Below are 12,101 nucleotides of genomic sequence, written 5' to 3' on the forward strand. Positions count from 1 at the left end.
TCATAGATTTGAAAGGTCTACCATATAAGCATTGAGTTAAAATCAGGCTCAATCACAAAGGTTGACTTTCTCCAGCATGTTTCAGCTATGAATGTGCATGCAGGAATGTGGTTAGTTATGTGAGCTGCAAGAAACAGAAAAACTGGTGCATGGTGGGTGAAACAAATAGGGATTTCCTTGTCTCTTACATAATAGGAAGTCTGGGGATAATGATTGCTGGTGTTGATTCAGCAACTGCTAAATATTTTCATCGTCATCGGGGATGCAGACGTTTTCTATCTTTCTTCACTGCCATACTCAGCCTATGGTCTTGACCTTGTCACGTTAGCGTTCAGAGCAAGGAGATGAAGAGAGGGGATTCACCAGCTTTGGTAAGCTTCTTTTAGAGAAACAAAGGATTTCCAAGAAACATCCACCAGACTTGCACTCACACACCAGTGGACCTGTGGCACGTGGCCAAGTCTAGCCGCAAGGGAGCCAGGAGACGTGAGTCTCTGGCTGTGTGTTGTGGCCCTGAGTGAAATCAGGGTTCCTGAGTAAAGAAGAATGGAGAATGAACGTGTGTCAAACAAAGAGCTCTGCCTGCCGCAGGCAGATGGTGGATGTCTGAGTTCAACCATACCGGAGTTCACTAGGCTCATTCAATAGAGGGCGGGAGAGACAGGATGGATGTTCTCTGCAAGACAGTGGATATCTGCACCACTGAGGGTACTGAAGATGAAAATGAAACGTATTGTGGGGGCTGAGAGCAAGCTTCAAGAAGAATTTAAGGACAATTTGAATGTCTCTACTTTGGAAAAAAAAAGTAACTCACACAAGTGATTTCTAGTATTGGCTTGTTTTAAACAATAAATGTCTTAGAACATATCTTCATATAAAAGAAAATAATGATCAATCCAGCCGATTACAGAGATGGGCTATTTTCTAAATGCATTCATTCTGAAATACTAAAATATACGGCACCATGCTATGATTTCTTTTAATTAAGCAGAATGAGATATGGTACTGGTCTAGCTCCAAATTGCTACTTTCTTTTTGGTGACCTGTCATGTTTCTACAACTGAGGCTGGATTTTTGTACACCAAATAACAGTGAAGCTCTACACTTCATCTAGGTTAGCCAACCCTACCTGAAAACAAGTAAAATGTTTAATTTTTCAAAAAAAAGAACACTTGTTTTCACTGAATCAACATTTGAAACCACTCACAAACAAGTATAGATCCTCACCTGTGCCACTCAAAACAATGGCATCATCTAAGCAAACTGAGATGCCTTCTAATATCCTGTGAATCTGTTTCTGTTCAACCTATTATGATGATGACAATTTCGTATATAATTTGCTGCCAGAATGGTTTTCAACAGCAGAAACTCACATGCAAATTGTTCCCACTCACTGCTTGGTTGCAGGGTAATGCAAATCCACTCAGGGACACGCAAATAAGTGGTAAAGAAATTCTAGGTTTTAGGTAAATGATGACAGTTTGTTATCCTTAGTATCTACATTCCAAAGGGTAGCTTCCGCTGCCCTGAAAGAATCAATCAATCTTGCCGCAGCCTAGCTTTAAAGATAGTGTAATAACACCAGTGATAATGAAGGAAGCTAACGTATATTGGGTGCTTGTAAGGTACCAGGACCTTTACCAGGGGCCTTGCCTTATCCAATCATCCCTGTTCTGCAAAGGGAGCCGAGGCTGGTGTAGATTTAATATATTCCTGAAATGACACACCTAGAACAAGATGAAGCCACTGTTAGAACTCAGACAGCCAGATCTCAGAAACTAGGGTTTCCATCATAATTTTGTTCCCCACCCCTCAATGTACAGGAGGAAGTCACACCTCACAATCATTTCCTAAATGACATATGTCCCAAAAATATAATGAATGGGGTATTCTCAACTCCAAATCCCAATTTCCATCCTCCCAAACGCTCAACCCAGAGTAGACGAAAGCTTCCTGACGACACAGCTGTCTACATTGATAAAGTCAGCCCATGATTGGCAGATCACGATTTCTCTGCAATCTTAGAAATGAATTTTCTCCGGAGAAATTTGTTCAAGGGAGAAATAAAACAACAACAATAAAAATCTTGTTGGGGGTGCCTGGGTGGCTCAGTTGGTTGAGCATCCGACTTCGGCTCAGGCCATGATCTCCTGGTTTGTGGGTTTGAGCCCCGCATTGGGCTCTGTGCTGACAGCTCAGGGCGTGGAGCCTGCTTCGGATTCCGTGTCTCCCTCTCTCTCTGCCCTTCCCCTGCCCATGCTCTCTTTCTCTCAAAAATAAACATTAAAAAAAAAAGTTTTTTTAATCTCACTGAACCTGAAACCGACACAGATTTATACATTTAACATACGCAGGATGGTATCACTACACTCCCTTGATTCCAAGAGGAAAATACCAGTGGTCCAAGTGATTTGCCACTGCTTCATCCTCGTGCACCTCTTTTCGTTTTGCTAACATCTCTTTATTTGTATTTCTGTGAGTTCTGTGCATTTCCTACCTCTAAGGGACACAAAAATAATATCACAGAGCTCCCGTAGAGTCATAAAGTGGTAAGTGCCACTCCTAAATCCAAGCACTTACTTCATAATATTGGATTGAGGGGCCAAACACAAGGCAGACATATATTTCAATAGTTCTTCAATCCTTTGGCCATTTATTTCCAAATTGGATATGCCATTTACATTTAGACTAGCCGCCCATTTTCATTTTTCCTCAAGTGCTGTTAACGGAATGGCCCATATAATATAGTAACTTTGATTTTTCCTGAGGATCGATCTTTACTTGGTAGGGAGAAAACTTGCCCAAAACCTACTGCATTCTAAACAGTTATCCAAAAATTTCATGATAAACTTACACAAGTTGAAAGTGTTTTATTTCCTGTTATTTATCTTAATAATATTGCGATATAAGTCTGGCAGTGTGAAACACTCAGAAAGCCCCTCTATAAATAGTGTGCTTTTTAAGAAAAATACTAATCCACTCTTGACCTAGTTCGCCAATTCCTATTCAGACAGGAACAGCCAAATCATACGGATGAATTTTTTAAAATCAGAAAGCACAGTACTTTCCATTATGAAAAGCACCCCACTTTGCTAATTGCCAAACATCAGTGAACTTGCCATTTAGTAGAATATCTATTATGTAGATTCATAACTGGCAAACTGCATACCACACACAATGAAACACAAACAAGGTAATTTAAATTATGGGTTATTTCTGTAAAAACAAACAAAATGTGTGCTTATTCAAAGTTTCTAAACTGTTTTGGAGAGGTGGTTGGTTTGGTACCCTTAAAGCACCCACGCATGCCTCCTGTTAAAAAGTATGGTCTGTTCTCAATACCTCTTCTGTGATGTAAATTAGCTCCTAGGTAAACAGGGAATAAAGGGATGATGTCAACATAGGGTTGAAGGCTTGGTGCACAAGGGGCACTGGATGATGCCTGTTTGCTCCAAGTTCTTCTCTATACCTGACCGACCTAGGAGTTTGTCTTGGAAATAACTTTTGTATGATCCTTTCCACTCTTCATGCATTTCTTTATCTATTCATTTATTTTTGCAGCTTCCACCCTTCCTTACAGTCTCTTCCAATGAGTTTTCTTTACTTCTCATCAAAGATATAAAGTCCTATACTTACTGTAGTATTTCTTTATTAAGAAGTAATATCTTGGGGCACCTGGATGGCTCAGTTAGTTAAGCATCCAACTTTTGGTTTTGACTCAGGTCATGACCTCATGGTTTATGATATCAAGCCCTGCACTGGGCTCTGTGCTGACAGCCCAAGCCTGCTTGGGATCCCCCCTCTCCCCCCCACCCTCTCTCTCTGTCTCTCTCTCTCCCCCTGCCCCTCCCCTGCTCACATGCACTCGTTCTCTGTCCCTCTCAAAATAAATAAATAAACTTTAAACAAGGAAGTAATATATTTGTGTTGTATTTATTTTCTTTTAGAATTCTTATTATTTTTATCATTGTCGTGATTATATACTTGCGTGGTTTGGTTTGTCTAACGTTATTTGCCCCCAAAGCCCCATTATTTTTATTAAGTAATTCTGCGAGGTTTTTCAGGAACACATATATTGCATTAGAGGGATATCGATGAACAAAAGTATGCGTACAGATCACATGAAGACTCTCATGAGACACGTGCCTCTCCTTCAACTCAAGAATGCTAGTACCTTTCATAAAGAATTAGTTTGCCTTTATCTTAGTGCCACAAACGATGTCATTTCCCTTTATTAGAAGCCTTATAAGATGCCTTAAAGATGCCTTTGTTCGCCTTATGTTAGATTCCCATAGAGAAATTTGAGCTTTGTCCTGTCAAACAAGTATATAGGGTTTGATAATATACTTTTTTGTGTTAAACTCATTCCTGGTTCCATTTCTTTGGATGATGGTGAATGTTAGTACTTTCTCCTTTTTGTATTCCTTTTACAATCCTGTTGCTTTAGATGTTGTTTCTAAACTGCCATTAATACTGCCTAAAGGTGGGAGGTTTTATAGATACACACATATATTTATATATACACATACACATACATATAAATAGCACATACATATGCAGATAGATACACTCTGTATTTAGAATTACTCGGTTATTTAAATAGAATTTGAATGTAAGTAGCAGGTGGAAGGAGCCCAAAATAAGTCAATTGGAATTAAAGAGAAAAGACCAATTGATTATCTGCCTTCCTTATAACTTTTCCACTGTTATTTTGGAGTTGTGCAAAGAATGTCTCTATTACCCACCAGGATACCATTTGTCACATTGGAATAGAACCAAAATTTCCTACAAGGCATTGTGGATTCATTAAGAAGTTAGCACATTCTCTCAAAGCCCCTAACTTACCCCCAGTGTGCGTTAACAGACTGAGGGAACCTGAGTCAGCAAGTCGTAAACTTTGTATAAACACAAACAAGAGAGAAGAATCGGAGGCACAGCACGTTCTGCTTGTAAAATGTAAGATATCACCAAGGTATATGATAGAAGAGCTTGAGGAAATCATACCGTCTCAGTCACGCAAAATCCAAAATGCAAAACAACGGTTGGGTTACTCTGCTTAGCACAGGAGGAGAGTGTAAGTTTCATATGTTTCATTCCTTCGTTGACCAAATATTTGTTGCACACTTAATAATGTAAACATTATTCCGCCGTTGGCTCCCCTAGACCCTCTTCCCCAAGAAATGCACTGGTGCTGTTAGGATTACCTGCTAATAGCTCACAACGGTACCCTTCTCTGGGAATTGTCCTCTGCTCATGGGAGCCACTCTCATGTCAATGACTGATCACCCTGGGAAAGTAGGGTGGGAACCCAGTCTGCTGGCTTCTAAGTGGGGCAACTGTGTGATGGAATTCATGCTGCAGAGCTCCCGATGGGATTAAACTGAGGCTGGGTGGCCAGCAGTTCTGGCTTCCCCGGGACTCACTTCTCTCCCGGACACCACCTCAGTGAGGGATTTGCCCAAGAAAACGCATCCCAGGCTCTGCATCTGGAAAACCCACCCTAAGACACCTGTTTACCATGGGCCAGAGTCAGGTTGAGGTGCTCAACAGACAGGCGAGGTTACTGCCATCGTGGAACTGACCTTCTACCGATGACATAACTTCAGAAACACATTCCATAAACACACAAGGTCTACCTGGGAACAGGTAAGCAATGTTGGATAGAGTGGTCAGGACAAGGCCTCCCTCAGGAGCAACACCTGAGCTTTGGCTAAAATGTTGAGGAGTATCCAGCTGTGCGAAGACACAGAGAAAGGGTGGTTCAGGCAGAGGTGACAGCAGATGCAAATATCCTGGGGTAGAATATGCTTTGTCTGCTTTAGTGGGGATTCCCTCCTCTCCATTCCTGAGGTTCCTTCCTGTAAAAGCAGCTCATTTGGTGTCATTTCCAACATCTCTCCATTCTCAATTCTCTTTGCCCCAGAGTGCAGGGGCATCTGGGTGGTAAATTTAGGCAGAACAACAACCGTTCATGTTCAACTCATCTGTACCCTTTCTCTCAGGAGCGAGCTGCCTACCCTACAGGAGCAGCTTTCTGATTGGCTCTTCCAGAAGTGGCTCTGCCCTGCTTCAGGTGGGAGAAGGGAAAATCCTGCCCTCATGACGTGTTCCCTGTGACTGGCTGGGTTTAGTCTACCCAGCTTTGGAATTCCAAATCAATAAGGCTTCTTGACTAACAGATTTCAAGCCAAGTCCTTCCACATGGGCTCTACAGGAATCAAGGTGCTATTTGACCTCCATCGACCATGCATGCCTCACTTCATCAGCTTCCTCTCAATTTGTTCAGAACTAAGACAGGCAAGGCCTCTTTCCCCTCTCAGAGGCCATATGAACTTGTAATCCACCTCACTAAAGTTAAGATAGTTACTTGAAAAAGAGAAATGGTCAAATACGGCAATTCTTTCCATTAAAAATAAGGTAAATAAAGGAGTGGATGTTGAGAATAGCAACCGTGATTTTGCTTCCATTAAAGCCAGAACAGTCAAATTATAATAAATTCTGTTGTTAGTATAAGTGATATGTTTAAAATTATATTAAAGTTATGAGTTTTAATACACCTACTTTTCAATTATTCAATACATTTTCAACGGCTTTAAGGTTTTGGAAAAAATTAAGTATTAAAAATACATTAAAATTTGTACATGGATCCACATTTTCCTTTTGCCTCAATTTTAATTTTTTAAAAAATATTGCATCACAATATTATTTCTCTTGACTACTGACTCTGTAACCCGCCTTCCCCCCCACCCCCATATGCACACACACTTAAATTCTGTACTTGAGGCAAGTGACATACTGGGGCACAGAAATTAAGGTAAGGGCAGGGGTAGGGGTGAAGGGTAGGGGTGGGTGTCAGGGACAGAAATTAAACATGGTGCTTTATTTGCTTCAGGCTAATCCCAGACCCACACATTAATATGTTCTAGAAACAGGGGGAGAAGTGTAAATTGGGTTTAGTGAGCCATGATAGGGAAAGATGAAAGAGTCAGAGAGGTGGGCTAGAATGATACCACTTAGGGCCTTTAGATAGGAAGTGAAAGAGAGGTTTCATCCTGAGTTTGGAAACTAACAGCTGGCCCATGCCCCCCCCCCCCCCCCAGACAATAGCACCAAACATGGCTGACTTCAAAGTAATCTCTGCTCTTACTACACAAAAATTAATGTTTCAGTTCCCCCCGGAAAGTTTTCTAATTTATTTCCACCTGAAACCTCTATACTTATCCACAAAATCTATCAGCAATCTCACCTTTCCCACGATGCTTGATGTTTTAAAGAGCTGTCTTATATCTGTAAAGTTCACATAATTGTGAGCACTTCTAACAATACAGAAAAGTACACAAGGATGTTAAAAATCAAAAGAATATACCAGGCACCACGAAAGCTCAACACTGGTGAGAAAAGAAAGAGCAGAGCAACTCTTGGGTTATTTTCATAAATAATAATAGTCATTTTCTTTCCAAATTGTAAAAACAATGAGGTTTGCCCGCAAACCTGCCTCATGTGCGGTCACGTTCATTTCCTTGCCTTTTCAGGCTGTAAAAAAAAAAAAGTATTTTCTCATAAGTAATTAGTCAAGGAATATAGCCATAGAGCAACTCTTATTTCCTCTGTATTATTAAGGAATAAGATATAAGCTTAGTTCCTACCATCTTAGTATTTTGGTAAAATTAATGAAAATATTTCTAATATTTTCATTCATGGTCTCATCTTTTTAAACATCCATGGAACAGAATTTAAACTTTTGTCGATGTTTCTGGAGAATCTCAAAACTAAATGTTCATGGGATTAAACAAGTAACATAAATACGTATCAGGTGCAAGAGACAAGAGGGAACAGTCAGGACTGTGGTAAAAATGGAGAGTGTTCATTTCCATTTCAAAGGGTGCTGCTCAAAATTCTTGGACAGAAAAGCTAAGGGTTTTCACAACGCAACCCAGGCTTCCTATTTGTTGATGTGGACAACGAAGTCATTTTTTAAGGCTGTATAAGCCAAACAAAACATACCTTTCAGAGTCCTTACAACAGCTGGTGAGCGTTATCATTCTGAACATGCATCTTTGTGCTGAGCTGAATTACAGGATGGCTTTCAAAGGATGCGAAGGTATGAAGAATTAATTGCCTTTAAGAGCTCTGCTCTTCCTACCTCACTTCTACTTCTTTTTTTTTTTTAAGCTTATTTACTTATTTTGAGACAGAGGGAAAGAGAGAGTCCCAAGCAGGCTCCACACTCAGCATGGAGCCTGATACAGGGCTCGATCTCATGAACAGTGAGATCATGACCTGATCAACAGTCAGATACTCAACCGACTGAGCCACCCAGGTGCCCCCTCACTTCTACTTCTCATCTGCTTCTCAGTATCTATTATAAATGGAAAAGCAAGGAAGGGAGCTTGTTAAACAATCACCTTATGTTTACCAAAATCCTAACTGAATATACGTTGGATTGCAGGCAAAAGTTGGCTTGGGAATTCTCATGTGAAGGAAAAACTTCATAGCTGCGATTTACTTCCCCATTCGGAGAAGTGTTTTCATCTCCTTGTGGATATTCATCTCTATGCAGGATTTTCTGTTAGGATCACCCTCGTTACCCAGTCAAGGCTACCTTCTCCTCTGTCCCCAGCAACCAGAGAGATCTTCTTCAAATATGCACATCATAGTTCTTTGTTGCAAGCGAGATACCAGCTTAGATAGAACAACTGATTAGAGCAACGTTGTGGAGTTCACCAGATTGACACAAAGGCTGGGGAGCCAGAATGGAGAAATGAAGAGGAACCAAGGGAAGACAAGCCGTGGGACCCTTTGCCAAGGCCATGCCCAGAAGCAGCCATTAGATTAAGACCACACTGTTAGAAGTCATCCCCTACTGTCCCAAGGCCCAAAGTACCGGGGAGGAGCATGTGACTGGCCAAGCCAGGATCCTGTGGCACACGCTTCTAGCTGACAATGGGTGGAGAGAGGAAGGATTCTGCTCTGGAAACTGGCAGGGGGCCAGCACTGATCACAGAATGCGCACAAAGGAGAACCACTATCCATGCCCCCAACTCCCAATACGGGAAGGCAGATGAGATGCTGTGCAGCCAAAACATGACAGATATCTATGAAATCACTTTGCTTCATAAACTCTTTTCATGAATTTCTGGGTCTTTAGGAATACAATCCAAACTCTTAACCGAAGCGCTTCAAGAAGTGGTCTCTTCCTACCTCTGCAAACTCCACCCTTACCCTTGGTAGATATTTCCCAACCACAGTGGCTTCTTTAGGTTCTTAAAAGCGCACCATGTCTCTCCTATCCTGCAGCCTTTACACACGTCTTTCCCTCTGCCTGTAATTATCTTACCATTGCTGCCCACCATTCCCATGTCTGGCTCCACATTATTTAGAGCTCAGCTTTAATATCACTATTTTATAGAGGCCTCTCCAGACCATGCTGTCATAAAATTCTCACCTGTGGCCACAGGGCTCTCTAGTAGATTCATATATTCACTTCATATTTCTTACAACAGTCTAGAAACATCTTGGCGTGTGTTCACGTGGTGCCTGTTTACTCGGTGCGTGTTGATTTGTAAGCTGTCCCTATTCCGCAGCAGTCCACAATCTGGGGGAGATGACATTGGGCCTTTCCGGTTTGTTTTCTCTCTAGCACTGCACTAGGCACAGAAAAGATACTCAAGAGCTATTTGTTGAACACATGAAAGAATGCAGTCTCGGGGAATCTGAGCGGCTCAGTCGGTCAAGCGTCCATCTTCAGCTCAAGTCACGATCTTGCGGTTCGTGAGTTCAAGCCCCATGTCGGGCTCTGTGCTGACAGCTCGGAGGCTGGAGCCCGCTTCGGATTCTGTGTCTCCCGCTCTCTCTGCCCCTCCCCCACTCGTGCCCTGTCTCTCTCTCTCTCTCTCTCTCTCTCTCGCTCTCTCAAAAATAGATAAACATTAAAAAAATAAAATAAATAAATTAAAAAAGAATGCAGTCTTTCAGAAGACTCACCGAGGGAAGAGGATGGCATCCGTGCAGACCAAGGGTTTCAAACAGTGTTTGGCACAGTGGCACCGTGGGCTATTTTGAAAGAGGAAGAAAACAGGCAACGTTTCTTGGACCCTACTCCCACTTCGAACAGAGCACCTCCTCTTACATGTCTTTTAAAATTTAGGCTTCCAGGAAAGATTTAACTTAAAGGATTTGCATCTAAATGAGGCTTGACAATGGAGATCTAATTGGAAGAAAGGAAAATCTTTAAAACAGGTCAGTACTTTGATAATTCTGATAAATAGTCTAGGTGGTGATGAATAATACTGATAGATCATGATTATTCAAATTGACCTGTATCTCTTATCAGTCTTGTCCAAAGAAGTGCTATTCCTGGAAACACTCTGCTTATGTTGACCTAAGTTGGAAAAAAAACTTTTAATGTTTATTTATTATTTTACGAGAGAGAGAGAGAGAGAGAGAGAGAGAGAGAGAGACAGATGTGGGTGGGGGAGGGACAGAGAGAGAGGGAGACAGAATCTGAAGCAGGCTCCAGGCTCTGAGCTGTCAACACAGAGCCCAATGCAGGTCTTGAACTCACTGACCACAAGGTCATGACCTTAGCGGAAGTTGGATGCTTAACCGACTGAGCCACCCGGGTGCCCTATGTCGACCTAAGTTTAAATCTGTTTATAATATTTCCACATATATCAGTCTTTGACCCTGATATGGTTTATATGACCTCTGGTGAGGTTTTGTACCTACTAAAAAAAAAATTCAAAAATATATTGGTGTCTTCCAACTAGAAGGGAGGCTCCTTGTGAGTAGAAACCAGGTTCGTTTTGTTCACCCCACCATCTCCTGTCTTTGGAACAGTGCGTGCCACACTGTGAATGTGGTTCACAAATATATGATGACCAAGAGTTTGAAAGGGGTGAAGAGTTGACCGGGGTTGAGGGTGACAGTGGTGGCCTGGCACAAAGCCTCAGAGACCAAGTAAGGTAAGGATGGACACCAAACAAGGAAGGCAGTGATGGATGATACACAGGGGGATTATTAATCAGATGAATAAACATATTCAGAATAACAGCAGCTAGTTCGTTTGCACTGTTGGGGAAAAAGGTTTCACATACGGACAAGGAGAAAAGTAGTTGAATTATATATATGTAATATATATATATATATAATATATATAATATGGATATATCTATCTATTATGTATGTATACATACATACACATACACACATATATCTAGTCCAGATTTTACTTTCTAAATATCATTTTCTCCCCAAATTTCTTGGAGTAAAGGTTGATTCAAGGCTGGGATGGAAGCAGGGCAAAATGAGCCTAGATCATCTTGTGCCAGAAAGTAAGAACGGTGATAGACAGTAACTACACTTCTCATGGTGAGCACTGCATAATGCATAGAATTGTCAAATCGCCATGCTGTACATCTGAAACTACCATAACATTTTATGTCAACTTTTCTTCAATAAAAGCAACATAAACTTAAGGAAAAAAAGATTAAATAATGTTCTCAGAGAAGAGCAGACACATTAAAAAAAGAAGCCAAAGTCAGCTTGAAAAGGTTCTCACTGGTCAAATCTGGTACAATTTCATCATCAAAATAAACAACGTAGTAACAGATTATACCTAAAATATGAATCCATGAGATCATGCTGATATGAACACATGGGAAAATAAAAATCTTCTTGCAAGAATGTCAACTAATAAATGTAGAGAGAATGATGGAACTGGACAATCACCATTCAGCAGCTATCAGAGTAATAATTGAGCCAAGAAATATCAATGAATATGGAAATAATTAGTAAAAGTTTGATTAGGAATCGGATATTTACATAGTGCATCTCGCCACAAGATGCACATTTAACTGCAAAGGGAAAAGAGTAACTTTCCATTGGGAAAAGCTCAGAAGTGATCAAAGTAAACATTATGGGAAATGACAATCACGCTTCTCTTGATGGGGTGTAATGACAAATGCACAGCTATCACAGATGTGTCGTTACAGTATGACATTCTCGCCCCTTATGCACAACCTCAATCAAATTCTGAGGAAATATCAGATAAATCCAAATTGGAAGACATTCTAAAAAATGACTCATCTGTAAAGTTCCAA

General features: G+C 41.0%; 1 long non-coding RNA gene across 2 annotated transcripts in view; it reads right to left on the reverse strand.

Moving 5' to 3' along the window:
• Nucleotides 1-3,925: 3,925 nt before the first annotated feature.
• Nucleotides 3,926-12,101, reverse strand: part of LOC123384261 — a 249,943-nt gene continuing 241,767 nt past the window's right edge. For both annotated transcript variants that reach the window (XR_006595041.1, XR_006595042.1), the window contains exons 5-6: nt 9,985-10,053; nt 3,926-7,533 (exon numbers count right to left, since the gene is read on the reverse strand). This is a non-coding gene — a long non-coding RNA (uncharacterized LOC123384261). The remainder of the gene's footprint in view (nt 7,534-9,984; nt 10,054-12,101) is intronic.

This window comes from Felis catus, chromosome A3 (assembly GCF_018350175.1).
Source record: "Felis catus isolate Fca126 chromosome A3, F.catus_Fca126_mat1.0, whole genome shotgun sequence".
In the NCBI taxonomy this organism is placed as follows: Eukaryota; Metazoa; Chordata; class Mammalia; order Carnivora; family Felidae; genus Felis; species Felis catus.